The sequence below is a fragment of the Ovis canadensis genome, chromosome 1 (assembly GCF_042477335.2).
Source record: "Ovis canadensis isolate MfBH-ARS-UI-01 breed Bighorn chromosome 1, ARS-UI_OviCan_v2, whole genome shotgun sequence".
In the NCBI taxonomy this organism is placed as follows: Eukaryota; Metazoa; Chordata; class Mammalia; order Artiodactyla; family Bovidae; genus Ovis; species Ovis canadensis.
Genome location: NC_091245.1, coordinates 20,440,756 through 20,466,731, shown reverse-complemented (window position 1 = coordinate 20,466,731; position 25,976 = coordinate 20,440,756). Strand labels below are relative to the sequence as shown.

Here is a 25,976-nt window from a genome sequence, read left to right as displayed (position 1 = left end):
AGTCATGTATGGATGTGAAAATTGGACCGTAAGGAAAGCTGAGTGCTGAAGAATTGATGTTTTTGAACTGTGGTGTTGGGGAAAACCCTTGAGAGTCCCTTGGATAGCAAGGAGATCTAACCAGTCCATCCTAAAGGAAATCAGTCCTGAATATTCATTGGAAGGACTGATGCTGAATCTGAAGCTCTAACACTTTGGCCACCTGATGCAAAGAACTGACACACCTCAGCGACTGAGCAACAACTGTTAAACACAATAATCTGTAAGAACTTACTGAAAGCTAATACTACTTTATTAGGCTTAATGATAAAAATCATCACTGAATATACAATTTAGTTTAAATCTTTATGGAATGACCATACAAGGTATACATAAACACTCTACTATTGTTAAATTTATGATTTATTGGTGAAAGTAATTGTACATATTGGCACATACTACACAGCAATATCTATATGAGATTGATCATATAGCCTTTTAAAACCTTCCTAACAAAGTATATTAAGGTAACCAGATTAAATCAAGACTTTAAGAATGAAAGAACATAAAAAACAGTATTATACAAATTAAGTCTTACTTTCACTTATTTATAACAAGTACATCATCCAGGGGACTCACATGAGAGTACAGAAAATAGAGTTAAATATTCGTTTATACTGAAAAATGACATGTATCTTTGTAATAAATCTGTTTCAAGTATATAACATTCTTCATAAAACAGTATTTTGTTCATTTTCCCATATAAATCATGTTTAAAAGCTACCATAAAGAAGATATATAAATGACCAATAAGCTCATAAAAAGATGTTTAACATCATCAACCATTAACAAAATGTAAATCAAAACCACAGTGAGATACCACTTCATACCACTATGATGATTATGATCAAAACAATGGATGATAACAAGTGCTGAGAGGACCTGGAAAAATAGGAGCCCCTGTACATTGTTGGAAATATAAAATGTTAGAGCAGCTATAGAAAACAATTTGGCACTTCCTTAAAAGTTGAAAACAGAATTAGCGTATGAACCAGCAATTTCACTTCTCAGCATACACCCAAGAGAAATGAAAGTATATGTCTATCCAAAAACTTGTACAAAAGTGTTTATATATCAGTATTATTCATAATGGCTGAAAGGTGGAAACAACTCAATGTCCACCAACTGATTAATAAATTGTGGTGTATCAATACAATATAATATTCGGTTCAGTTCAGTCGCTCAGTCATGTCTTACTGTTTGTGACCCCATGAATCGCAGCACGCCAGGCCTCCCTGTCCATCACCAACTCCCGGAGTTCACTCAAACTCACGTCCATCGAGTCGGTGATGCCATCCAGCCATCTCATCCTCTCTCGTCCCCTTTTCCTCCTGCCCCCAATCCCTCCCAGCAACAGAGACTTTTCCAATGAGTCAGCTCTTTGCATGAGGTGGCCAAAGTACTGGAGTTTCAGCTTTAGCATCATTCCTTCCAAAGAACACCCAGGACTTAGTTGTGTCCAGTTCTTTGCAACCCCATGGACTGCAGCATGCCAGGCCTCCCTGTCTATCACCAACTCCCAGGGCTTGCTCAAACTCATGTATATCGAGTCGGTGATGCTATCCAACCATCTTGTCCTCTGTCATCCTCTTCTCCTGCCTTCAATCTTTCCCAGCATCAGGGTCTTTCCCAGTGAATTATGTATTTTAACAGTTACATATTTTGAAGAGTTTGTTTTCTTTTGTCACTCCTCTAAGCATCTGTGACCTTGAAGTATGTTGATATAAATTGAAGGGAGGAAAAAAATTAGTATAAATATTATAAGAAAAGTATTACAGATATTATAAGGAAAATTGTCTGTTTGGTGTATTATAAAAGGTTTCAATATCTACCTTTGAGAAAGGGTCTACTGAATATCACGTATCCAAGGGAGGCTATCACTGTATATCGCTTTGTCTGCTTCCTTTTAGAAAAACCTCATGATGCTCTAGGATATGCAGTTAGCAAAGCTTTAGGGTCTCACAAAAGCCTGAATACATCTTTGATTGGTTATATATTAAAGGAAATAGCCCACAGCATGGTGCCAGACAAGTGTAGAGCCCAACCAATTTGATCCTTAAGCAGGGAGAAGAATTCTCTTCATCATTAAGAGGTTAGATCATAAAATGTTGTAATTATTTCAGCCTCAATTGGTTTAAAGCTTTTTTTTTTTTTCAGTAAAACTTCTCTTCAAATTTTGAGGCAAGAAGACAGTTTTCATTTTGATGACCTTTTGCATTGTGTTTTTCTTAAGTCCTCCCACCCTGCCCTGTGGCCTACTCTGTTTGCTGTTCAAATCTGAATCATAATGTGCATCTGCAGGGATCGGAGTCATGTGACTGACTGAAGTGTCTCTTGTCATTTATTAACATTCTTTGAATATCTAATTTTGACATATTATTTGGCTGTGTCATGAGGAAATTTGCTCCTGCTCTTGACTGTTTCAGAGGTGGGTGCATATGAAAAATTATTATTTTTTCTCTTTCATCTCTACACAGTTATTTTTGTTTTTGTTTTTTAGTTACAAAATGGAACAAAGAATGACAGCCACATTGGGCCTTGACAGGGATCCTTTTACTTGAAGGGCCACTCCTATAATGAATGATTTTTATTCAAGTGAATATTCATATATTTCTCTGACTCTAATTTGTATGAAATGACAGCCTGCAGACCATTTTATTTGATTATAGTCCTTTCACCTTCATTATCTTTTATGTCTATTTAAACTCTGGACTTGCCATATCCATCTTGACCCTCCCCCACATCTCTCTGTTTGTATTTTCTTTCATTGCAATTTTCCTCTTTTCTCTTCTGTGGGCATTCACAGATTGTTTTTGGAGTTCATTAAAAAGAGAGTGTGTTGTCTGGGTAGAAAATTACATTTGCATGCTTGAGAGAGGCCTAAGGGTTTTTGTGGGGTTTGGCAAGGATCCTGGCTTTTTTTTTTCCTTTTCGGAGGGAAGAATGAGGAAAGGGAGTAATAATAAGGGATTTTTGGAAAGGAGAAAAGTGAGAGTTGTTGAGGTGATTTCTTTCCTCATTTTTCCCTTCCCATAGTATATGCATCTAGCTGATTTTCATTTTTTTTTTCTGCATGTATAAACCACTTGACTAACAATGGGGGAGATTAGAGACTTTTCTTAGAACTGTTTTTGAATGCACAGTAGAGTTCTGCAAAGCAGAAACCTCTCTTATGGTGATAATTGTACATTTTCTAGTGAACATGGCAAGTTGCAGTATGTATACATATGCATTTTTTTCCTTTGTGGTAACTGGAGGAGGTTTTATATGGAAAAATTGTTTCTTAAATTAATATGACATTTCATTTAAACTGGAATCTACATAGAATTCTAGTTATGTTTTGAATTAGGATTCCACATTTTCAAAATTTAAGTTTTGAGGTTTAATATTTAGCCCTTTTTGAAGGTGATAATGTTTTTCCTTTTTTATTAAAAGTGATATCATTTGTTATTTAGGACTTGTCGTTTGTGCCCATTGGGACATTAGGGAAATCGTGAACATTTATAATAAAAGGAGTATAGTTTATAGCAGTGATAATTCAGAAGAATTTGGCTAAGTTCAGAGTTAATACAAAAAATGTGGACTGCAGGCATAAGACCAAGGGTCATGTGGGTCAGGACTGATCAGGAAAATCAGAGAGTTGTTTTGTGCTGTGTTGGATATTCATAGGAAAATAAGTTGATTTATTATAGAGTAGCTCATAGAGTTGAATCTTTTTTAAAAAAAATAGTCTAACTGACTTATTATGTACTATAAATCCATTCAGCAAATATTTTTAATTGAATACTGACTCTGTTCATAGGGACTAGGACTAAAAAAATGAGTAAGATATAATAGTTGTCCTCAAGGAACTTATAATCACCATGACTATGTATATTTGCAACTGTGTTTGTAAGTTGTCTGTAAGGTCTAGAAACATAGATACTTTTATTTTATACTTATATATGTTTTTAAGATCTAAATACAAAGCAATTATACTCCAATTAAAAAAGATCCAAGAAGTCTTTGATGAAAAGTATATTTTCCTATGTTTTCAGACTTTATGTTTACCATATGGAATGTGTGTGTGTATGTAAACAATTAGTTACAGTGTAAGTGCTGAAAAAAAGCTGTATGCAAAATAATTTGGACTGCATCCACTTTTCATTTTCTACTGGATATTCACATTAGCCTATAAGGACTTCCCTGGTGGCTCAGCGATTAAGGACCTGCCTGCAATGCAGGAGACACAGAAGAAGGGAGTACTATCCCTGGGTCAGGAAGATCCCCTGGAGGAGGGCATGGCAACCCAGTCCAGTATTCTTGTTGGGAAAATCGAATGGACCGAGGAGCCTGTTGGGCTACAGTCCATGGGGTCACACAGAGTCAGACACAACTGAAGCAACTGAGCACACACACATCAGCATATAAACATACTTTTATTTCTTGAGTCTTAAAAAAATTATCTTCTCTTAACTCTGCTAACTTCTGTCAGCTATTGTCCTATTTCTTTCCCAGGCTCTGTACTTGTTAACTCTAATTTCCCTCCTCCCATTTTTTCCATCCTATTCTAATGGTGTTCTCATCAGAGTCACTGATGACCTCTACATTACTAGTTGTCATTTCTCGGTCCTTGTCTAACTTGATTATCAGTAACATTTGATATAGATTACACCCTCATCTTTGACTGGTAATCTTCACAAGGTTTCCAAGATACTCTGCTCTCTTAGTTGAAATTTCTCCTTGGTTGTTCAGTTGCTCTTCTCTCTTCTCCTCTCTTTTGTCCCTCAACTTTAAAAAGTGTTTTTTAAAACCTCACACTGTAAAAAACAAAACTATTCTTTTCTTTTGACGTGTACAGTTCTATGAATTTTAACACATGTATCAGTTCAGTTTAGTCACTCAGTCATGTCCAACTCTTTGCAACCCCATGGACTGCAGCACGCCAGGCTTCCCTGTCCATCACCAATTCCTGGAACTTGCTTAAACTCATGTCCATTGAGTTGGTGATGCCATCCAAACATCTCATCTTCTGTTGTCCCCTTCTCCTGCCTTCAATCTTTCCCAGCAGCAAAGATTTCCTGATGTGAAGAGTTAGTTCTTCACATCAGGTGGCCAATGTATTGGAGTTCCAGCTTCAGCGTCAGTCCTTCCAATAAATATTCAGGGCTGATGTTTTAAGGATTGATGAGTTTGATCTCCTTGCAGTCCAAGGGACTCTCAAGAGTCTTCTCCAACACCACAGTTCAAAGCATCAATTCTTCAGCACTCAGTTTTTTCTATAGTCCAACTCTCACATCCATACATGACTACTGGAAAAACCATAGCTTTGACTAGATGGACCTTTGTTGGCAAAGTAATGTTTCAGCTTTTTAATACACTGTCTAGGTTTGTCACAGATTTTTTTCCAAGTAACAAGCATATAGATGTATACACATGTATAGATTTGTGTAATCAGTACCATAATCAGAATACAGAACAATTCTATCACGCTGAAAATCTTCCACATGTCATCTCTTTACAGTCAAACCTTTATCGCCTGGAAACCATTGTTGTTCTCCATCATTATAATTTCATCTTTTAGAGAATGTCATACGAATGGAACTATACAGTATGTAACTTTTCTAGACTGGCTTCTTTTACTCAGCATAAACCTTTGATATTCCTCTAAATTGTTGCATGTATCTTTTGTTTCTTCTTTCTTATTGCTGAGTAATATCCTTTGTATGGATGTACCACAAATTGTTTCTCCATTCATCTGGTGTAAAGGACATTTGAATTGTTTTCCAGTTTGAGTTGTTTTGGGCAACTATGAACAGAACTGCTATAAACACTGATAATCAGGTTTTGTATAATGTAAGTTTTCATTCTCCAGGGAGAAATCCCAGGAGAGGGATTTCTGGGTTTAGAAGAAATTTCTGGGTTTGTAAGAAACAAAAAAGATCTTCACGACCCAGATAATCATGATGGTGTGATCACTCACCTAGAGCCAGACATCCTGGAATGTGAAGTCAAGTGGGCCTTAGAAAGCATCACTACTAACAAAGCTAGTGGAGGTGATGGAATTCCAGTTGATCTATTTCAAATCCTGAAAGATAATGCTGTGAAAGTGCTGCACTCAATATGCCAGCAAATTTGGAAAACTCAGCAGTGGCCACAGGAATGGAAAAGGTCAGTTTTCATTCCAATCCCAAAGAAAGGCAATGCCAAAGAATGCTCAAACTACCGCACAGTTGCACTCATCTCACATGCGAGTAAAGTAATGCTCAAAATTCTCCAAGCCAAGCTTCAGCAATATGTGAACCGTGAACTTCCAGATGTTCAAGCTGGTTTTAGAAAAGGCAGAGGAACCAGAGATCAAATTGCCAACATCCGCTGGATCATGGAAAAAGCAAGAGAGTTCCAGAAAAACATCTATTTCTGCTTTATTGACTATGCCAAAGCCTTTTACTGTGTGGATCGCAATAAACAGTGGAAAATTCTGAAAGAGATGGGAATACCAGACCACCTGACCTGCCTCTTGAGAAACCTATATGCAGGTCAGGAAGCAACAGTTAGAACTGGACATGGAACAACAGACTGGTTCCAAATAGGAAAAGGAGTACGTCAAGCTGTATATTGTCACCTTGCTTATTTAACTTCTATGCAGAGTACATCATGAGAAACACTGGACTGGAAGAAGCACAAGATGGAATCAAAATTGCCAGGAGAAATATCAGTAAGCTCAGATATGCAGATGACGCCACCCTTATGGCAGAAAGTGAAGAAGAACTAAAAAGCTCTTGATGAAAGTGAAAGAGGAGAGTGAAAAAGTTGGCCTAAAGCTCAACATTCAGAAAACGAAGATCATGGCATCTGGTCCCAACACTTCATGGGAAATAGATGGGGAAACAGTGGAAACAGTGTCAGACTTTATTTTTGGGGGCTCCAAAATCACTGCAGATGGTGATTGCAGCCATGAAATTAAAAGACGCTTACTCCTTGGAAGGAAAGTTGTGACCAACCTAGATAGCATATTCAAAAGCAGAGATATTACTTTGCCAACAAAGCTCCATCTAGTCAAGGCTACGGTTTTTCCAATGGTCATGTATGGATGTGAGAGTTGGACTGTGAGGAAAGCTGAGCACTGAAGAATTGATGCTTTTGAAGTGTGGTGTTGGAGAAAACTCTTGAGAGTCCCTTGGACTGCAAGGAGATCCAACCAGTCCATCCTAAAGGAGACCAGTCCTGGGTGTTCATTGGAAGGAATGATGCTAAAGCTGAAACTCCAGTACTTTGGCCACCTCATGCGAAGAGTTGACTCATTGGAAAAGACTTTGATGCTGGGAGGGATTAGGGGCAGGAGGAGAAGAGGATAACAGAGGATGAGATGGCTGGATGGCATCAGTGACTCAATGGACGTGAGTTTGAGTGAACTGCAGGAGTTGGTGATGGACAGGGAGGCCTGGCATGCTGCGATTCATGGGGTCGCAAGGAGTCGGACATGACTGAGTGACTGAACTGAACTGAACTGAAGAAACTGCCAGATGATCTTCCAGAATGCCTTTACCATTTTGCATTCCTACCTTCAATGAATGAAAATGCCAGTTCTGCGTCCTCACCAACACTTGGTATTGTTGATTTTTAAATTTTTTCTTGTTTTGTTTTTGTTTGTTCTTTTGTCTTGTCATTATTTTAATTTTATCCATTCTCATAAATATACATCAGAGTTATTGTTTTAATTTGCAGTTCTTTCAGAGCTAACGATGTTGAACATCTTTTCATGTGCCTACTTGTCATTTGCATGTTTTCTTTAGAGATGTGTCCAAATCTTTTGCCTAGTTTTAAAGTAGACTCTTTGTTTTCTTAATTTGAGTTTTGAGAGTTCACTGTGTATTCTTGATACAAGTCTTTTATTGGATATGTGCTTTGCAGATAGCACCTCCCAATCTCTTGCTTGTTTTCTTCATCCTTTTAACAGTATCCCTGGTAGAGCAAAGGTTTTTAATATTAATGAAGTCTAACTTATCAGCTTTTTCTTTTGTGTATTGTGCTTTTGCTGACATGTCTAAAAACTCCTTCATATACAGTGGCTAAGCAATAAGGTCCTACTGTAAACACAGGGATCCATATTCAATGTCCTGGGATAAACCATAATGGAAAAGAATATTAAAAAGAATGTATATATGTGTATAACTGAGTCACTTTACTGTATAGAAGAAATTAACATAACATTGTAAATCAACTGTACTTCAGTAAAGAAATAAGTTGGGTGGGGCGGGGGGGAAAGCCTTTGCCTAACCCCAGGTCACAAAGATTTTCTGCTATGTCTTATTCTAAACATTTTCTATTTTTACATTTTTCCATTCAGTCTGTAATCTGTTTTGAGTTAATTCTATATAAAATACGATATTTAGATTACTTTTTTTTTGCGTATAAATGTTCTGTGTCCAACCCTGTATGTTGAAAAGACTATCCTTATCCACTGAATACTTTTGAATCTTCACCAAAAATCAGTTGGTAATATTTGCATAAGTCTATTTCAAGACTCTGTTTTCTTTCATTGATTTAGGTGTCAATCCTTTTACTGTTACCACACAATTTTTATTATTATAGCTTTATAGTAAGTCTTGAAATCATTGTGATTCTTCTAACTTTATTCTTTTAAAATCATTTTAAACTATTCCAGTTCCTTTTAGAACCAATATATATATTTTAAAAGTTTTTGCTGATATTTTGACTTGTATTATATTAAGCCTATATAGCCTGTATATACAAGCCTATAATACAAGTCAAAATATCAGCAAAAGAATGTTTTTGGTGGCTCAGTGGTAAAGAGTCTGTCTTTACCACTTTAGTAAATCTGTCTTTAAAAGACTGGGTTCAGTCTCTGGGTCTGGAAGATGCTCTGGAGAAGGAAATGGCAACCCATTCCAGTATTCTTGCCTGCAAAAGTAGGAGGAGGAAGACAGAGGAGCCTGACGGGTTACAGTCCATGGGATCATGCAGTCAACCATGACTCAGTGACTAAACAAACCTATATATCGGTTTTGGAAAAATTGAAATCTTTACTTTGTTGCATATTTAATCTATAAATACAATATCTCTATATTTAGATTTTCCTGGATTTCTTTCATCACTCTTTGTAGTTTTCAGCATACAGATTCTGTAAATGTTTTGTTAGGCTTATACACCTATTTTAAAGTTATTATAATTGGATATTTTTGAAAAACAACAAGGAAAGTTTTCAATCTTTGGCAAGTTTGAAAATAGAAAAACAAATAGAAAAAAATCAGTAAAGCCAAAAGCTGGTTCTCTGGTATTAAGGCCAAACAAAATCAGAGAAAGGAAGGAAGGAAGGAAGGAAGTTGCTCAGTCATGTCCAGCTTTTTGCGACCCCGTGAATCATAGCACGCCAGGCCTCCCTGCCCATCACCAACTCTCAGAGTCCACCCAAACCCATGTCCATTGAGTCGGTGATGCCGTCCAATCATCTCATCCTCTGTCGTTCCCTTCTCCTCCTGCCCTCAATCTTTCTGAGCATCAGGGTCTTTTCCAGTAAGTCAGCTCTTTGCATCAGGTAGCCAAAGTATTGGAGTTTCAGCTTTAACATCAGTCCTTCCAATGAGCACCCAGGACTGATCTCCTTTAGGATGGACTGGTTGGACCTCCTTGCAGTCCAAGGGACTCTCAAGAGTCTTCTCCAACACCACAGTTCAAAAGCATCAATTCTTCGGCACTCAGCTTTCTTCACAGTCCAACTCTCACATCCATACATGACAACTGGAAAAACCATAGCCTTGACTAGATGGACCTTTGTTGGCAAAGTAATGTCTCTGCTTTTTAATAAGGTAAGAAAAAAAGAAAATGACGTGATTGTCTATATAGAAACTCCCAAGGAGTTTACAAAAACATACCTTTTTGTGAAGTTATTAAAATAGAATATTTAAAAAATTTTTAATTTTCATTTGTACATTTCTGATATAAAGAAATCTAATTGATTTTTGTATTCTGTATCCAAAATTTTTATACCTATATCCAAGTCCTTGCTAAATGCACTTAGTGTTAGGAATTTTTTTGTAAATTCTTTGGAAGTTTCTATATAAATAATCATGTCTTCTTTTTTCTTACCTTCCTGCCTTCCTTCCTTTCTCTGATTTTGTTTGGCCTTAGTACCAGAGAACCAGCTTTTGGCTCTATTGATTTTTCTGTGTTGTTTTTCTATTTTCAAACTTGCCAAGAGATTGGAAATTTTCCTTGCTGTTATTATTCAGTCACTAAGTCGTATCTGACTCTTTGTGACCCCATGTACTGCAGCATGCCAGGCTTCCCTGTCCTTCACTATCTCCTGAAGTTTGCTCAAACTCATGTCCATTGGGTCAGTGATTAATGGTCTGTCTAGCCATCCCATCCTCTGCTGCCCTCTTCTTTTGCCTTCAATCTTTCCCATCACCTTCAATCTTTTCCAGTGAGTCAGCTCTTTATATCAAGTGGTCAAAGTATTGGAGCTTCAGTTTCAGCCTCAGTCCTTCCAGTGAATACTTTAGGGTTGACAGGTTTGATATCTTTGCTGTCCAAAGGACTCTCAAGAGTCTTCTTCAACACCACAATTCAAAAGCATCAATTCTTTGGCATTCAGCCTTCTTTATAGTCTAACTGTCACATCCATACATGACTACTGGAAATTTTCCTTATCTTTCTGTTATTTATTTCTAATTTAATCTATCATGATCCATTTCCCTACACTCTGCCCCAGGCAACCACCAGTCTGGTATCTTTGAGTTTGGTTTCTTTTAGATTCCACATAAAATCATGCAATGTTTCTTTTCTCCTGAGTTATCTATTTAGCATAATGCCCTCAAGCTCCATCCATATTGTCACAAATGGCAGAATTTCCTTCTTTTATGACTGAATAATATGCCATTGTGTGTGTGTGTGTGTGTGTGTGTGTGTATCTCACATCTTTATCCATTCATCTATGAACAGGCAGTTATGTTAGTGTGTTGGCCATTGTGAGTAGTGCTATAATAAACATTGGAGCTATCTTTGAAAGAGTGGTTTCATCTATTTTGTATGTATACCCAGAAGTGGAATTGCTGAATCATATGGTAGTTCTATTTTAAACTTTTTGAGGAACTTCTATACTATTTCCACAGGTGGCAGTACCAACTTATATCCCCACCAGTAGTTTCTTTTTCTCTCCATCCTCACCAGCACTTGTTATTTCCTGTCTGTTTGATAATAACCATTCTAACAGGTGGAAGTCATATCTCATTGTGTTTTTTATTTGTATTTCCCTGATTATTAGTGATACTGAGCACTAGTTCATGTACCTGTTGTCTATTTGTATGTCTTTGGGAAAATGTATATTCAAAGTCCTTGCCCAATTTAAATCGAATTGATTTGTTGCTCTTGAGTTGAGTTCTTAATATATTTAGAGTATTAACCAGATATAAACAATTGCTATAATCAACTGTTTCATTATGGATTATGGAAAAGTTATTTTTTCTTATCCCATCATTCCTTTTATATTTATCAGCTAGCATTCTTCAAAGAGAGTGTTTCCTGAGAAGTGCTGGATCAGTCAGTTCAGTCGCTCAGTTGTGTCTGACTCTTTGCGACCCCATGAATTGCAGCACGCAAAGTCACGTCCATCGAGTCGGTGATGCCATCCAGCCATCTCATCCTCTGTCATCCCCTTCTCCTCCTGCTTCCAGTCCCTGCCAGCATCAGGGTCTTTTCTAATGAGTCAGCTCTTCGCATGAGGTGGCCAAAGTACTGGAGTTTCAGCTTTAGCATCATTCCTTCCAAAGAACACCCAGGACTGATCTCCTTCAGAATGGACTGGTTAGATCTCCTTGCAGCCCAAGGGACTCTCAAGAATCTTCTCCAACACCACACTTCAAAAGCATCAATTCTTCAGTGCTCAGCTTTCTTCACAGTCCAGCTCTAACATCCATACATGACTACTGGAAAAACCATAGCCTTGACTAGATGGACCTTTGTTGGCAAAGTAATGTCTCTGCTTTTTAATATGCTGTCTAGGTTGGTCATAACTTTCCTTCCAAGGAGTAAGTGTCTTTTAATTTCATGGCTGCAGTCACCATCTGCAGTGATTTTGGAGCCCCCCAAAATAAAGTCTGACACTGTTTCCACTGTTTCCCCATCTATTTGCCATGAAGTGATGGGACCAGATGCCGTAATCTTAGTTTTCTGAATGTTGACCTTTAAGCCAACTTTTTCACTCTCCTCTTTCACTTTCATCAGGAGGCTCTTTAGTTCTTCTTCACTTTCTGCCATAAGGGTGGTATCATCTGCATATCTGAGGTTATTGATATTTCTCCTGGCAATTTTGATTCCATCTTGTGCTTCTTCCAGCCCAGCCTTTCTCATGATGTACTCTGCATAGAAGTTAAATAAGCAGGATGACAATATACAGCCTTGACAGTTCCTACTAAAACATCATTGTTAGTGCTAATTTTTTCCTCTTTAGCTGAAATGATCAGATAAGGACTTTAAGTAATAAAAAGTGACCTCCAATGGCGGCAAATGAGGTTTTTCTTTTCTTTCTTCCCCCCCCCTTTTTTTTTTGAGGTATCTCTATGGACACATAGGTTTTTAAAAATGTTTTATGGTCATAGTCATTTTTCTTTTTGATACTCAAATTGTTATTTATTTGGCTAGTGGAAGTCCTTTCCAGCTTCTTGTCTCCTTTTAACATACTTTTCCTTGGAGTTCATCCTTGATTTCAGGCAATGTGGAACGACCCAGAAAAAAATTGATACCTTCACTGCCTAGACCTGAAATTCACTATGGAATGGTTACTTTCAGTGGTAATGGTTTTTAGAAACAAAAACCTAGGTGCTATATGTGCTTGTTGCCACTGTGACATCATTTTTTCTAGGGCAGCCCTAAAATTGGCCCAGAGTCACTATACCTCTTGATGGAGGAGTGACATAGGCACATTGCACAAAACACATGGGAAGAATTTGGAAAACTATGTTCTACATCTGTGGCTGGACACAAGGGATATCTCCATTCTTTTGATATTAGAAATAATGCTGAAATCAGTAACTTATAGATGTTTCATATCATGGAGGTTTATATTCAAATTTCTTCAAGTAAATTAGAGATACCAAGGGAACATCACATGCAAAGATGGGCACAATAAAGAACAGAAATGTGGACCTAAGATAAGCAGAAGATACTAAGAAGAGGTGACAAGGATACTCAAAAGAACTATACAGAAAAAATCTTAATGACCCAGATAACCACAATAGTGTATGTGATCACTCATCTAGAGCCAGACATCCTGGAGTCAAGTGGGCCTTAGGAAGCATCATTACGAACAAAGCTAGTGGAGGTGATGGAATTGCAGCTGAGCCATTTCAAATCCTAAACAATGATCTGTTAAACGTGCTGCACTCAATATGCCAGCAAATTTGGGAAACTCAACAGTGGCCACAGGACTGGAAAAGGTCAGTTTTCATTCCAGCCCCAAAGAAGGGCAATGCCAAAGAATGTTCAAACTACCGCACAATTGCATTCATTTCACATGCTAGCAAGGTAATGCTCAAAATCCTTCAAGATAGGCTTCACCAGAAAGAAAAACACCAATACAGTATATTAACGCACATATATGGAATTTAGAAAGAGGGTAACGATAACCCTGTATGTGAGACAGCACAAGAGACAGATGTATAGAACAGTCTTTTGGACTCTGTGGGAGAGGGAGAGGGTGGGATGATTTGGGAGAATGGCATTGAAACATGTATAATATCATATAAGAAATGAATCGTCAGTCTAGGTTCAATGCAGGGTGCAGGATGCTTGGGGCTGGTGCACTGGGATGACCCGGAGGGATGGTGTCGGGGGGGAGGTGGGAGGGGGGTCTGGGATTGGGACTACATGTACACCTGTGGCAGATTCATGTTGATGTGTGGCAAAACCAATACAATATTGTAAAGTAAAAATAATAATAAATAAAATTTTAAAAAAAGAAAAAATAAAAATGTTTTCTTAGTAAAAAAAAAAAAAAAGGCTTTAATATTGCATGAACTGAGAACTTCCAGATGTGCAAGCTGGATTTAGAAAAGGCAGAGGAACCAGAGATCAAATTGCAAACATCCGTTGATAGAAAAAGCAAGAGAATTCTAGAAAAACATGTTCTTCATTGACTATGCTAAAGCCTTTGACAGTGTGGATAACAACAAACTGTGGAAAATTCTGAAAGAGATGGGAATACCAGACCATTTTGCTTACCTCCTACGAAACCTGTATGTAAGTAAAGAAGCAACAGTTAGAACTGGACATGAAACAATAGACTGGTTCCAAATTGGAAAAGAAGTATGTCAAGGCTGAATAATTGTCACCCTGCTTATTTAACTTCTATGCAGAGTACATCATGAGAAATGCTGGACTGGATGAAGCACAAGCTGGAATCAAGATTGCCTGGAGAAATATCAGTAACCTCAGATATGCAGATGACACTACCCTTATGGCAGAAAGTGAAGAGGAACTAAAGAGCCTCTTGATGAAAGTGAAAGAGGAGAATGAAAAAAGCTGGCTTAAAACTCAACATTCAGAAAACAAAGATCATAGCAGCTGGTCTCATCACTTCATGGCTAATAGTTGGGGAAACATTGGAAACAGTTACAGACTTTATTTTCTTGGGGTCCAGCTGAGCCACAGGGAAGCCCCTTTCCCCCTCTATTTGCCATGAAATAATGGGGCCAGATGCCATGATCTTAGTTTTTTTAATATTTAGTTTTAAGCTGGCTCTTTCACTTTCCTCCTTCAACCTCATCAAGAGTCTGAAGTATGTGAGGCATACTTTATTTTAATTTTAAGCAAATATAGTATACCAAATTCAACACAAATTAGCAAAAAAGTCAGTATAGTAGAGGTTAGTCATTGTTGTTCAAAAAATATCCATTAAAATGAGAGTAACTGGAAAATAATTTGAAAAATAATATACGTATATTATTTTATATATATCAGTATTATATATAAAACTGAACCAATTTGCTATACAACAGAAATTAACACAATATCATAAATCAACTATACTTGATTTTAAATTAAAAAAAATTTTAAACAAATTTTAAAAAAGAAAAATAAGAGTAATGAGACTTTTTTAGTATAAAGATGATGTATTTCACAGGTAGTTCTTAATTATGCATTCATGGAATGATCATTCAGTGTATGGATTATCCAGGTAATTTGTTTCTAATTTCCTTTCACCTCCCTTCTGTTGATTACTCTTTTCTTATTTTATGCCTCCAAAAGAGTTGGACAGGAAAAGAGATTAGATGTAAATAAAAAAGATAGCAGTTTTTTCTGGTTAGCAATTGTGTTCAGAAGTAAGAATATTGAAACTAATGACAAACTAATTTTGAAAATTGCTAGTGGTTTTCAGTATTTGCTGATTTAATACTCATTGCCTAGATTGTTTATTATAGAAAGAGGAGATTGGCATTTCAGGTTAGGAAAGGATGACATCAATGATATTCATCATATATCCTTTATTTTTATAGTTAGAAAATACCAAGGTCATACTGTTCTGAAATAAAAATAGCATGGATTTAAGCAGTTAAATATGATAATTCATAATATGATAACTGTTTTTACATATTGCCAATAAATGGAATTTTTATTTTTCTTTTCATCCTCTCTGTGTACTACTTTAGCTGAAGGTATTGGTAAAAGGTTTCTCTTATTCCTCTATTATCTGCCTAGGAGTTTTACATAAACCTATCTCATAGACTTTCATTTGATAGTATCTTACTATCAAGGGAGAAACTCAGAAAAGCACTAATGTCATAATGAAGCTTTGCCCACCTCGATGAAACAGTTTATATTATATAGATAATTTGTTTTGTCTTTTGCTAATACTGTTACTGCTTAAAATGTTCTTTCTTTAAAAATGTGGCTAGTTTAAAACTTATTAAAAGTAGATCTTTAAAACTGCTAACATTTACTTAGAAATTTCTCTTACAGTGTTTGAACTTTAGAAGTAAGATCCCAATACAGCATTTAAAGAAATACTCTAACTGAACTTCCCTCTGTGTATTATTCATGTAAAACATGGCTCTGCAGACCCTTATATAATACCTCCATCATAATTTTCATATATTTTTATTTTATTACTGTTATTTTTATTGAATTATATTTGATTTGCCATGTTGTGGTAGTTTCAGGTATACGGCAAAGCGATTCAGTGTCATATATGTGTACATATATAAATATGCGTGTGTGCATGCTAAGTTGCTTCAGTCGTGTCCAACTTGGAGGGAAGCTGTGCCAGGAGTTAGGGGCAGAAGAAGGCACTGTGTGTGAGCTCAGTCTCTCAGTCGTGTCCAACTCTGCAACCCCATGGACTGTAGCCTACAGGGTCCTCGGTCCATGGAATTTTCCAAGCAAGAATGCTGGAGTGGGTTGCCAGTTTCCTTCTCCTGGGGATCTTCCTGACCCATGGATCAAACACACGTCTCTAGTGTCTCCTGCATCAGCAGGTGGATTCTTCACCACCGTGCTATGTGGGAGGCCCAGAAGAAGGCAGATTTATGAAGTATGATATACCTGTGAGCCATCAAAGTGATGACATCAAGTAGGCAGTTGACTATAAGGATTTCAAGTTTAGAAAAGTGTCCTAAATTATAAATGTAAATAACTAATGTGGAATAGTCAGTATAAACCTAGGGCTTCTATTTAAAACACACAATTCGGAGCACAGTTGAATAAAACATCTCAGCATACACTTCATCATCAGAAAACTTTCACTCTTGTGACTTAACCTTGGCTTTACTCTGGTTTAATATGAAGTCTTACTTTTCTTTTCACTCACAGGGATGAAGAGCTAAGAAAAAGTAGTGCTCTTAAAAAAGAAAAAAAGAAAAAAGAAAAAGAAAAAGTACTGCTCTTAGTTGTTATACTACAGGGTCCCCCTAGAGGCTGTTTCTTTTCTGCTACCCTAACTCAGGTTTTGCTTGCTTCCCCTCATCTTTCAGCATCCTGCTCGTTTCCACTTTGAACCAAAAAGAAAGGAAATGATTTTGCTTACATATGCACTGTTTTCCCGAGATTAGCCTTTGCCACTTTTTTCCAGTCTCGAATTCTCTTTTGAATTCTCTGCCGCTTCCTGTCCTTTGAAGGCTGGAACTGTTATAAAAGCTAATTGGCATCAAACACAAAAGATTATTCATTAACTTTTCTCTGAGACCTACAGCTCCTTCCAAGCCTGATTCTAATTTTTTTAAAGGACCCATCTCTTTCTTTTCTTCTGAACAGACATTTTAGAATATGTTTGAATAGAACATGCACAATTTTTAAACAACTGCTTTATATGCCGTATTTAGTTTGAAAGTTATTTTCCCATAAAAACAATATTATAAATGGTGGTTTGGTTTCTCCAGCCAACTCCAAAGCCTTTTAAACTTGTGTCACAGTGGTATTTAATCTATAATTGATAATAGCTATATCCTTGTTTCTTGGGCACAGTGACACATTTCCCATAAATTATTCTAGTACTGCATAGAGACAAGGACTGTACCTGCAGGGCCCCAGTAATTTAACTTTGTACACTAGCAGCATAAAATCATAGACGGTATAAGCTAGAAGGGACTGTAACACAGTCTCAACTATTTATTTTATGAGGAAGAAAACTAAAAGCCAGGAAAACTTTAATGATTTTTCCTCAGTGGCATCTTCTTATTTTACATCACTGAAACTTGTGTATGTTGATTCCTTTGTTAGAATTCCATATAAACTCTTTAATATCCATCAAAAGTTCTGTGAAACTTTCTGTGTCAACCTTTGTCTCCTTGGATATAGTGGGTCACTCCAGTCTCTGTATTAGCGCCATACATTGTATATAGCTCTTATAGCACTTGTTAGCTGAAAGTTGTGTTACCTTGTATAACTCACCAAATATCTTTATACTTCAGTTTGTTCATCCATAAAATAATTATAATCATAATACCTCATAGGGTTGATATGAAAACAAAATGAATTAGTATATGTAAACAGCTTATGACAGTGTCTGGTGCATAGTAAATGGATGTAGCTATTATTATCATCAGGCATTGTGATTTTTTAATGAGAATACTTGTCTTACCTACTGAACTCCTCAGTTCTTTCTCAAAGTCGGAAATATTATATATTACTCACTTTGTAAGCATTATACAAGTTTTTAATGAAACTTTTTATTTTTAGATGACTGTAAATTGGCATACACTTGTAAAAAAAAAAAAAAAAAAACAGAAAAATCCCTGTGTCCTTTACCTAATTTCCCCTAGTAGTAAACCTTGCAAAACAATACCACAATATCACAACCAGGAGATTGATATTGATACAGTCAAAATTCAAAGCATTTCTATTACCACAAGGATATCAGGTATTGTCCTTTTATAGCCTCACGTTTCTTTCCGATATCCCTCTCCAAGTAACATCCTTAATCCCTGGCAACCACTGATCTGTTCTCTGTTCCTTTAATTTTATTATTTCAGGAATGTTACATAAAAGGAATAACACAATATATAACTAAGCATAATTTACTCAACATAATTCTATGAAAATTCATCAAAGTTATTGCATGTGTTATTAAAATTATTGTTACATTGTGTTCCACAGTATGGATATGCATGCCAAACATGTATGGATGCTACATGGTATGGATAAATATACTTAAGTTTAACTCTCCATTGAAAGACATCTGAATTATTTCCAGTTCCTAGCTATTATGAATAAAGCTTATTTGAACATCGTGTACAGGTTTTTGTGTGAACATAAGATTTTTTTTCATTTAATTCATTCACCTTTTATTTCTTTTTTAGCAAACATCAGATAATATGAACAAAATTGTATTGTTCACTATAGTTATGCACATTCTCATTTGCTTTATGTGTTACAAACCTACTTAAGCAGATAAAATTCACTGAGGAAATTAGACATATTCCAGAACTCTGACATATACTTTTCTAAGTTAGGACAAAAGGAAGCTTATCAAATTTCCCTAAGAGATCAGCATTATACAACAAAATAAATTAATATATGCTGCTTTTAAGTTCAGTTCAGTTGCTCAATCGTGTCCGATTCTTTGCGACCCATGAATCGCAGCACGCCAGGCCTCCCTGTCCATCACCAACTCCTGGAGTTCACCCAAACGCATCGAGTCGGTGATGGCCTCCAGCCATTTCATCCTGTCGTCCCCTTCTCCTCCTGCCCCCAATCCCTCCCAGCATCAGAGTCTTTTCCAATGAGTCAACTCTTCACATGAGATGGCCAAAGTACTGGATTTTCAGCTTCAGCATCATTCCCTCCAAAGAAATCCCAGGGCTGATCTCCTTCAGAATGGACTGGTTGGATCTCCTTGCAGTCCAAGGGACTCGCAAGAGTCTTCTCCAACACCACAGTTCAAAAGCATCAATTCTTCGGCACTCAGCTTTCTTCACAGTCCAACTCTCACATCCATACATGACGACTGACTGGAAAAACCATAGCCTTGACTAGATGGACCTTTGTTGGCAAAGTAATGTCTCTGCTTTTGAATATGCTATCTAGGTTGGTCATAACTTTTCATCCAAGGAGTAAGTGTCTTTTAATTTCATGGCTGCAGTCACCATCTGCAGTGATTTTGGAGCCCCAAAAAATAAAGTCTGACACTGGTTCCACTGATTCCCCATCTATTTCCCATGAACTGATGGGACCAGATGCCATGATCTTAGTTTTCTGAATGTTGAGCTTTAAGCCAACTTTTTCACTCTCCACTTTCACTTTCATCAAGAGGCTTTTGAGTTCCTCTTCACTTTCTGCCATAAGGGTGGTGTCATCTGCATATCTGAGGTTATTGATATTTCTCCTGGCAATCTTGATTCCATCTTGTGCTTCTTCCAGCCCAGGGTTTCTCATGATGTACTCTGCATAGAAGTTAAATAAGCAGGATGACAATATACAGCCTTGACGTACTCCTTTTCCTATTTGGAACCAGTCTGTTGTTCCATGTCCTGTTCTAACTGTTGTTTCCTGACCTGCATATAGATTTCTCAAGAGTTAACACCTGTCATTTTTCAGACTTTTTTAGGTTACAGCTAAAATAATTTTTATCTCAAGTTTTATGACAAAAGAACAAAAACTGAGGCATGCAAATCCTATTCATAACTGTATTGGCCATTTAAAAAATAAAAAATAAAAAAAATAAAATATATAATCAAGAAAATACTTCCCTTGTGGCTCGGTCAGTAAAGAGTCTACCTGCAATGCAGGAGACCTGGGTTCGATTCCTGGGTCAGGAAGATCCCCTGGAGAAGGAAAAGGCAACCCACTCCAGTATTCTTACTTGGAGAATCCCATGGACAGAGGAGCCTAGCAGGTTACAGTCTATGGGGTCACAAGAGTCGGACATGACTGAGTGAGTAAGCACACACACAGCATACAAGAAAATGCTACTCATTCTGCTAGAAAAAAGTAGCTACCGATAAATTATTTTAGAATAATTTAAATATAGATGGAATTTACAATAAGTAGATTTCACTGTATCTTGTTTTATTGTTTAATGCTTCTCTTTTAATTTTAAAGTAACAGAACCCCCCCCCCCAAAAAAAATCCAGACATAGGATTACAAAACCAACAGCCTTCAGAATATATTTTGTTTAGCAGGCAGAATGATTCTTAATCTTTGGAAGTGTAGTACCTTCATACAGTACTTATTTTCCTCAAGATAACCACAGCAGTTCCCCACACTGTCGCCTGCTGAGCATGTAATACTGATACCCTGTTTTTCATATTATAAAACCCAGTTGTTTCTGTTGTTGTTTAGTCACTCAGTTGTGTCTGCCTCTCTGTGACACCATGGACAATAGCCCACCAGGCTCCACTGTCCATAGAATTTTCCAGTCAAGATTACTGGAAAACATAAGTTTTTATTTCCCTAGGATAAATGCCTAGGAGTGCAATTGCTGGATCATGCTTGATATGGTGGTTACATGTTTAGTTTTTAGAGAAACTACCAAACTGTTTTCTAGCATGCTGTACCATTTTGCAGTCCCAGTGACAACTTAATGAGTGATCCATTTTCCTCACCAGCATTTGGTGATGTTCTTAATTTTTTAATCCAGTCTGATAAGTATATAGAGATATCTCATAGCATTTTTCATTTACATTTCTCTTATAGCATATGATATTGAACATCTTTTCATGTGCTTATTTGTCCTTTTTGGTGAAATATCTGTTCATGTCTTTTTCCCATTTGTTATTTGGATTTTTTTAACAGTTGAGTTTTAAGAATTCTTTAAAAATGTATTCTAAATACTAGTCCTTTTTTGGCTATATCATTTGCAATATTTTCTCCTAATCTGTAGCTTGTCTTTTTATCCTATTAACAAGTCCTTTCATAGAGCAAAAGGTTATAATTTTGATTAAGTCTAGTTTACAATTTTTTATTTTATGGATTGTCCTAAGAACTATTTGCCTAGCTATCAATCCTAAAGATTTTATTTTTTCTCTAAACATTTTATAGTTTTGCATTCTGCATTTAAATTCATGATCCATTTTGCCATTTTGAGTTAATTTTTAATGTGTGAGGTTTAAGTTTATTATTATTATTTTTTGGCTGAGGATATTGAAATGTATTTTTTTGTTTAAAATACTTTCTTTCCTCTATTAAATTGCTTTTGCACTTTTATGAAAAATATGATTAAAGCAATATTGAAGAAAACAAGGTTGATACACAAAAGTCAGTTTCTTTCCTCTAGACCAGCAATGAGTAGTTATATTGAAATGAAGAATAAAATACTGTTTACATCAGACAAGAAGGAAGGAAAGACAGACAGACTTAGGCATAAATCTAAGAAAATATGTATAAGACCTAAATGAGGAAAATTACAAAACTCTAAAGAAGGAAATCAAAGAAGAACTAAATAAATGAAGAGATATTTCATGTTCATGGATAAGAAAACTCTAATGTAGTTAGGGCTTCCCTGGTGGTTCAGAGAAGCCTGGCAGGCTACAGTCCATGGGGTCACAAAGAGGCACAACTGAGTGACTAACACACACACACACACACACACACACACAAATAGAGTTAAGACTCAATATAGTTAAGATCTTTGTCTAGATTCAGTACAATCCCAGTCAAAATACCAGCAAATTGCTTTGTGGATATTGACAAACTGTTTCTAAAGTTTGTGAGGAAAGGCAAAAGATCCAGAAATCTTTTGAGGTTGAACAAAGTTAAAGAACTGAAACTACCTGACTTTTAAGATATACCTCTGGTAGGCTGTGGTCCATGGGGTCACTAAGAGTCAGAGATGACTGAGCAACTTCACTTTCACATTTCACTTTCGTGCATTGGAGAAGGAAATGGCAACCCACTCCAGTGTTCTTGCCTGGAGAATACCAGGGATGGCGGAGCCTGGTGGGCTGCCGTCTGTGGGGTCGCACAGAGTCGGACACGACTGAAGTGACTTAGTAGCAGCAGCATAAAGCTATGATAATCAAGACAGTTTTATTTTGGCAAAAGAATGGACAAACAGATAAATGGAACAGAATAGGGAACTCAAAAGTACACTCATAGAAATATACTCAACTGAACTTTGACAAAAGAGCAAACAGAAAAAAGATAGTCTTTTCAACTAATTGGTGCTGGAAAAACTGGACATTCACATGGAAGAAATGGATATAGATAGTGAACTTACACCTTTCACAAAAACTAACCCAAAATGGATCATAAACCTAAATGTAAAATGCAAAACTATGTAACTTCTACAAGTTACATAGGGGAAAAAATCTTGAGTCTGGCAGTGAGTTTTTAGTTGTGACACCCAAAGTGTGATCTATGAAAGAAAAAAATTGATATGATGGATTGCCTTACATTAAAATCTTCTGTTTTGTGAAGGACACTGTTAGAGAATGAATAGACAAGCTACAGACTTGGAGAAAATATTTGCAAATGATATACCTGATAACAGACAAATATCCAAAAAATGTGACGTGAAAGTTGTTCAGTCGTGTCCAGCTCTTTGCAACCCCATGAACTATACAGTTTGTGGAATTCTCCAGGCCAGAATACTGGAGTGGGTAGCCTTTCTCTTCTCCAGGGGATCTTCTCAAGAAACCAAGGGATCAAACCCAGGTCTCCCGTATTGCAGGCAGATTCTTTATAAAGAATCTTTAAATAATTTAAATTTGTTTAATTTATTATATTATAAATTATATAAAAAATTTAAACAATCTATAGAATTTAAATTTAAAGAATTCTTTAAAGATTCCGCCTGCAATGAGAGAGACCTGGGTTCGAACTCTGAGTTGGGAAGATCCCCTGGAAAAAGGAAAGGCTATCCACTCCAGTATTCTGATCTGGAGAATCCCATGGGCTGTATAGTCCGTGGGATCGCAAAGAGCTGGACACAACTGAGCAATTTTCACTTCATCAGTTATCCAAAAAACACAATGAAGCCTTCAGTTCAGTTCAGTTGCTCAATAATGTCCAACTCTTTGTGACCCCATGAATTGCAGCATGCCAGGCCTCCCTGTCCATCACTAACTCCTGGAGTTCACTCAAACTCACGTCCATCGAGTCGGTGATGCCATCCAGCCATCTCATCTTCTGTCGTCCCCTTCTCATCTTCTGTCGTCCCCTTCTCCTGCCCCCAATTCCGCCCAGCATCAGAATCTTTTCCAATGAGTCAACTCTTCGCATGAGGTGGCCAAAGTACTGGAGTTTGAGCTTTAGCATCATTCCTTCCAAAGAACACCCAGGACTGATCTCCTTTAGAATGGACTGGTTGGATCTCCTTGCAGTCCAGGGGACTCTCAAGAGTCTTCTCCAACACCACAGTTCAAAAGCATCAATTCTTCGGCACTCAGCTTTCTTCACAGTCCAACTCTCACATCAATACATGACTACTGGAAAAACTATAACCTTGACTAGACGGACCTTTGTTGGCAAAGTAATGTCTCTGCTTTTGAAATGCTATCTAGGTTGGTCATAACTTTCCTTCCAAGGAGTAAGCGTCTTTTAAATTCTTAAACATCTGGTCCACTGGAGAAGGGAATGTCAAGCCACTTCAGTATTCTTGCCTTGAGAACTCCATGAACAGTATGAAAAGGCAAAATGATAGGATACCAAAAGAAGAACTCCCCAGGTCATTAGGTTCCCAATATGCTACTGGAGATCAGTGGAGAGATAACTCCAGAAAGAAAGAAGGGATGGAACCAAAGCAAAAACAATACCCAGTTGTAGATGTGACTGGTGATAGAAGCAAGATCCGATCCTGTAAAGAGCAATATTCCATAGGAACCTGGAATGTCAGGTCCATGAATCAAGGCACATTGGAAGTGGTCAAACGAGATGGCAAGGGTGAATGTCGACATTCTAGGAATCAGCGAACTAAAATGGACTGGAATGGGTGAATTTAACTCAGATGACCATTATATCTACTACTGCGGGCAGGAATCCCTCAGAAGAAATGGAGTAGCCATCATGGTCAACAAAAGAGTCCAAAATGCAGTACTTGGATGCAGTCTCAAAAACGACAGAATGATCTCTGTTTCATCTCCAAGGCAAACCATTCAATATCACAGTTATCCAAGTCTATGCCCCAACCAGTAACGCTGAAGAAGCTGATGTTGAACGGTTTTATGAAGACCTACAAGACCTTTTAGAACTAACACCCCAAAAAGATGTACTTTTCCTTATAGGGGACTGGAATGCAAAAGTAGGAAGTCAAGAAACACCTGGAGTAACAGGCAAATTTGGCCTTGGAATGCGGAATGAAGCAGGGCAAAGACTAATAGAGTTTTGCCAAGAAAATGCACTGGTCATAGCAAACACCCTCTTCCAACAACACAAGAGAAGACTCTACACATGGACATCACCAGATGGTCAACACTGCAATCAGATTGATTATATTCTATGCAGCCAAAGATGGAGAAGCTCTATACAGTCAACAAAAACAAGATCAGGAACTGACTGTGGCTCAGATCATGAACTCCTTATTACCAAATTCAGATTGAAATTGAAGAAAGTAAGGAAAACCGCTAGACCATTCAGGTATGACCTAAATCAAATCCCTTATGATTATACAGTGGAAGTGTGAAATAGATTTAAGGGCCTAGATCTGATAGATAGAGTGCCTGATGAGCTATGGAATGAGGTTCGTGACATTGTACAGAAGACAGGGATCAAGACCATCCCCATTGAAAAGAAATGCAAAAAAGCAAAATGGCTGTCTGGGGAGGCCTTACAAATAGCTGTAAAGGAGAGAGGCAAAAAGCAAAGGAGAAAAGGAAAGATACAAGCACCTGAATGCAGAGTTCTAAAGAATAGCAAGAAGAGATAACAAAGCCTTCTTCAGCGATCAATGCAAAGAAATAGAGGAAAACAACAGAATGGGAAAGACTAGAGATCTCTTCAAGAAAATTAGAGATACCGAGGGAACATTCATGCAAAGATGGGCTTGATAAAGGACAGAAATGGTCTGGACCTAACAAGCAGAAGATATTAAGAAGAGGTGGCAAGAATACATGGAAGAACTGTACAAAAAAGATCTTCACGACCCAGATAATCATGATGATGTGATCACTAATCTAGAGTCAGACATCTTGGAATGTGAAGTCAAGTGGGCCTTAGAAAGCATCACTACGAACAAAGCTAGTGGAGGTGATGGAATTCCAGTTGATCTATTTCAAATCCTGAAAGATGATGCTGTGAAAGTGCTGCACTCAATATGCCAGCAAATTGGGAAAACTCAGCAGTGGCCACAGGACTGGAGAAGGTCAGTTTTCATTCCAATTCTAAAGAAAGGCAATGCCAAAGAATGCTCAAACTACTGCACAATTGTACTCCTCTCACATGCTAGTAAAGTAATGCTCAAGATTCTCCAAGCCAGATTTTAGCAATACGTGAACCGTAAACTCCCTGATGTTCAAGCTGGTTTTAGAAAAGGCAGAGAAGCCAGAGATCAAATTGCCAACATCCACTG

At 37.2% G+C, this 25,976-nt stretch overlaps 1 protein-coding gene across 1 annotated transcript in view; it reads left to right on the top strand.

Moving 5' to 3' along the window:
- Positions 1-25,976, top strand: part of ZSWIM5 (zinc finger SWIM-type containing 5) — a 168,633-nt gene that overhangs the window by 59,011 nt on the left and 83,646 nt on the right. The gene's annotated exons all lie outside the window — the stretch shown is intronic.